Consider the following 5,249-nt stretch of genomic DNA (forward strand, 5'->3'; position numbering starts at 1 on the left):
ATATATATATATATATATATATATATATATATATATATATAGTACAAAAATTAAAAAAACACAAAGATGAAGTAAAACAACAAACAGCAAGTATTAGGTTTTACGCTCAGAAAAAAATTAGAAGTCTTTAACGTTTCGAACATATGCTCTTCTACGGAAAGAGGGATGAAAAGAGAAAAAATAGAGAGGAGAGAAGACAACAAATTTGTCTCCATTAGATACTCATCTGACGAGGATGATGAACCCGACACACACACATGTATAACAGATGCATGCAGGTGTACTAAAACTTAATTCCTATTTTCTTCTCTTATACTCATGTTTCCAATTTACTCAAGTGGACAAATTGCTGCATATTGTGTGAAATTATTGTGAAATTATTGCATATTGTGGGTCTACGCAGTAACAACCGCTGTCTTAGTTATTGCAAACACACTATTGCTTTTTAGCCTTTTCCCGTATTTATGTAACGCTTTGGTATTTTCTGTTTTCATTTTTTGTTTTTACGTTTAACTTGTTGAAGTACTAATTATTCATGTAATACTAAAATGCAAAGTTTTAGAAACTCAGCATGTTATTACAATAATTATTATTACGAAAAACGAGATTAATTGTTTGTGAACACCCAAGGAGACATTTCCTTCATTTGTTGATTCTACGCTTAAATTCTTGAATAACCGATTAATTCCCAGCATGACACTTAAAAATAATGTTTTAGAAACAATATTTTCGAATATATTTTAATAATAAATATTAAAAGAACGAACTGACCATTAAAAGAATGAACTGACCATTAAAAGAATGAACTGACACTCTAGAAAAAGAGGAAAGCAAGAGAGAGAAAAAAGAAAGAAAGAAAGAAAGAATGGGAGCTATTAGAAATTTAATAAAATAGTTATCAATTTATCGTTATCTTTCTAAATGATCTAAACTTTATATTAATAAGTTTGCATATTAATAAGTTATCCGTTATTAGCCCACAGCGAAGTTGGCGAGCTGGCAGAATCGTTTGCACGCCGGTCGAACTGCTTCGCGGTATAACGATTCTGTGAATTATTGTGAATACGGTTGTGTTACTTTGTGAAAACTGTCTCGGTGAATAATCGTGATTTTTGTGGAATTATTACGGTTGCATTTCACGTGAGCTGCTGCATTTTTCCCAGCTATGGCAAGTGGTAGTGTCTCCGGTATGGAGAGCTACGCCAAAGCCACGCGGTGAGGAAGCCAGTGCCGCTGGAAACCAAGTTAATCAAGTTGGATATGGAGGAGGTGACTAGAAGCAGGAATTTGGTAGAAGTTGGGGGAGATTCATACAAATTGTGCCCCGCAAAAGAGACTAAAGAAAACAAAATTCTAAGGACAGTTGTGTATCGTACACAGGCTGTCGAATCCTGTAAAATTGAAATGGTGACGTAAGAGGAAATCGAGGAGTGCTTGGGTGAAATTGTGAATGAAGCCACGTATATCAACAGAGGAAGAAATTTCGGTACGGTAGAGGTGAGGTTCGCCACTATAGAAGAGGCAACCAAGCATGCGACCAACATTTTAAGAAGTGAAAAAATAGCATTACTACCAAGTTATAGAGGAAGAAGAAGTGTGAAAATACGTATTCCCAGAGTTATACCAGATATTAAACCAGAGCGGTTGGTTGCAACAGTGCTGGCTGCAACCAAGGAGGAGCCGGAATTGGGACCAGTGGTGAAATCAAAAGTGCGCAAATGGTGGGGATTTGGACTCGAAATGTGGTTTTTTGCCACATTCGAGGACATAGAAAGAATTCCCTACCAGATAGAAGTGGAGGATGAGAGAACGTTAAATGTTGTAGTCGAGGGAAGGAAACCAAATTGCTACATATGCGGGGAAAGAGGTCATACGAAGACCAAATGCCCCCAATATGAGTTCACACAGCCACAGCAAGAGAAAGCACAAGCAGAGGAGGAAAAAATTGTAGACCACACTGGGGAAATAAAAGAGAGACAGAAGTGTGAAACAGAGAAAACTAAGAAGAACGAAAATGGAGCTACTATCCCTAAAAAGCGAAGGAAAAACAAGTCAAAGGAACGGTCAACAGAAAACAAAAAAGAGATAGAAAAGCCAGAAACTAATAATGTACAAGAGGAGGAGAGAACAGATAAAGATGTGAAATACAAGGGGCTTTTGATAAAGTACGAGAATTGCGAGCAGATGGAGAGAAAAGTCGAGAGGCTGGAGGAAATAATAAGAGTGAAAATGCCAGAGAAATGTGCTGAGAAATGCATTTTGATACACGAGGAAAACTATTGGGAGTACATAAAAGAAACTGGTGGAAATGTAATAACGAAACGGGTATAGTTGGTGGAGACACCACCCCCTATAACTGATTATTTGCAGTTGATAAGGACGGAAGTAACAATTGTTAATGGGAGAAAGGTAACGCGAGTGTTTGAATTTTTTGAGTTACAAAACCTTAAAATGTTTACATGACGTTGAAGGTAAAGTGAAAAACTGGATAAATGTAACCACCCGACTTCGGGGATCGAGTGGACATTGCGCCTCATTTTTTTCATTCTTGCATATTATCATTTAATTTTAATTACTCCGATTTTATGTTTGCGTTTTGTACTGTCTTTATGTTTTGTGATGTCTTAAAAATTCTTTGTATAGCCCTTTATGGGTAATAAAGAAATCGGTATTTCGTCTGTCTTTACGTTCTGAGTTCAAATTCCACCGAGTTCGACTTTGCCTCTCATCCTTTCGGGGCTCGATAAATTAAGTACCAGTTGCGTACTGGAGTCGATCTAATCGATTGCCCCTCTCTCCAAAATTTTCGGGCCCTGTGCCTAGAGAAGAAAAAAATTGTTAGCACGCTGGACGAAATTCTTAGCGGTATTTCGCCCGTCGCTACATTCTGAGTTCAAAATCCGCCGAGGTCGTCTTTACCTTTCATCCTTTCGGGGTCGATAAAATAAGTTGAACACTGGGGTCGATGTAATCGACTCATCCCCACCTCCCCCAAGCTACCCTTGTAGCAAAATATTTGAAATAGTGATTAGCTCAGAGCAACTGGCGTTACTGTAGTACTAAAAGTAATATCTTAGAACCTGTTATGCACGCCTTTATTTTGTTTATTTATTTATTACAATTTATTTATTTAAATGAATTTATGTGAATTTATTTGAGTTTGTAATAATTAAATTTATAATAAATAATGCCTATATAATAAATAGCCGAAATAAATTTGATTAGTTGCTTGACTCGTTGATTTTTTTCGAATGATGCTTCACATCATATAGAGAGGGGTGATAGGGAGTTAAAGACAGATACAGTGAGAAATAACATGAGATGCAGGTTAAATGCACATACTAGATGTGGTGGTACGCACTGAGTTAAAGAACGCTGCACACAGCAAGAAAGAATCATAGAAACAACGGGGGAGGAGGGGGAGAGGAGGGACAGTTATCTCGAAATTGAATATAAAGATTCTATATCATGTACAATAAGATGTTTTCATGCCCCCTCAATCTTTGCAGCAAAGGCTTTCACATTGTTTGAGGTATCTACGATACACAAGTGCAGGTTACTCTGAAAGACGCTGTGTTCTATGTAAATGTTTGTCATAGAAATTGGTGCTTAATCAAGAGAAAATATTATTTGGGGAATAAATTTGTCTAAACCGTAAGACCACATGCACTTATTATTAAAAAAAAAAATGAACAACAAAAATAAAATGCATCTAGAAAACGATTTCGTCGAAGAACGAAGGTCAAAGTTAACTTTACAAAATTGAAATTTGAAAGGGATAAGTTAGCACAAAAAATTGACAGGCAGGAAATATATTTTATGATAAAAAGTTGGACGTTGTCAAAATATCGCAAAACAAGCACTACGGATTTTGAAAGAATTAATTATACAGGGTGTCCACAAAATCTGGGTAGATGGGGATTAACACATACTTTAAGAAATTATTATTTCTTATATTTAATTGTTTTAATGAAATGATTTTATTTACTCCATGTACCCAGACTTTGAGGACACCCTGTAGAATAACGTATAGTTCTCATGAATCCGCAAGACGAATATGAACATTTGTTTTGCTTTGTTCTTGCGACGTGGGAACATTAAATACCAAATATTGTCTTCTGTGTTCAATTCTTTAGCGTCGAAGAATTTTCGACCACGAAGTATTAGAGAGAAGAAAATATAGCATCACGAAAATGTAGTTTTGTATATTTATTAATCTCTGCAGAATATTAATCGCGTTAGAATCTGATTGTGGAGTATTATTTCTACCGTCTTTCTTTGCTTCCTTTGAATAAATACAAAAATTGTTCTTTTATTTTCAATATGATATACTACGAAATCTACTAAAGAACTTGATTAAATTTTGTCATCATCAAATTTGAATTTAAAATAATCCATATGGAATTAGAATAAGATTTTTGTTTCTTTTACATTTTTTTTTTTATGTCTTTTCAAAAATTGATTGTTCAACATTACTAAATTAGCGAGTATCTCCTTCAAAACCCGCATTCATGTAAGAATTTAAAGAAGTTTCGCGCTTGAAATGAGAAATTGAATTTATTAAAGAAGTTGGACAAGTATTTAGAATCCAACAATTTACGTTTGTTCAGGCTTTCATGCTATTAAAGTCGTCAAGCTTAGCAAAATTTCTTGCTATTCACTAGTTTTCTGAAGAAATTTCTTTGTTGATGTTGAATCTATTTTAACTGCGTCTGAAATCATGATACTATCTTAAATAACATCCAATGTAAGTATGAAGTGATATTTACTAACAGTTTATTTCAGACGATATTTAAACATCACAGTCAAATGAAAATCAGCGATCTCTAAATTTATTGATAACACCCTTTTATCAAACCTCAACTTACAAATGTCTTCATCATAACGTTAATCATCATTTTCTTTATTACCTGACATAATGATCATCGTTCTTGTACTAGAGAAACGATGTGACAATGTCCAACAAACTTAATTCTCAAGTGTTCCAGTCCAAGTGGCTGGTATGAATATGTCTGTTAGTAAAACTTACTACTGCATAAACGATTCGAGTCAGTAAGCATTTAAGACCTTGTATATAGAATTTTCATAGTCTTCGAAAATGTACTCAGTATTTTAATTTGTTAAAACTATCAAAAAGCATATTCTATCATATACCACATATCATACCATATCACACACACACACACACACACACACATACACACACACACATATATATATATATATATATATATATATATATATATATA

Source organism: Octopus bimaculoides, chromosome 9, assembly GCF_001194135.2.
Source record: "Octopus bimaculoides isolate UCB-OBI-ISO-001 chromosome 9, ASM119413v2, whole genome shotgun sequence".
Lineage (NCBI taxonomy): Eukaryota > Metazoa > Mollusca > Cephalopoda > Octopoda > Octopodidae > Octopus > Octopus bimaculoides.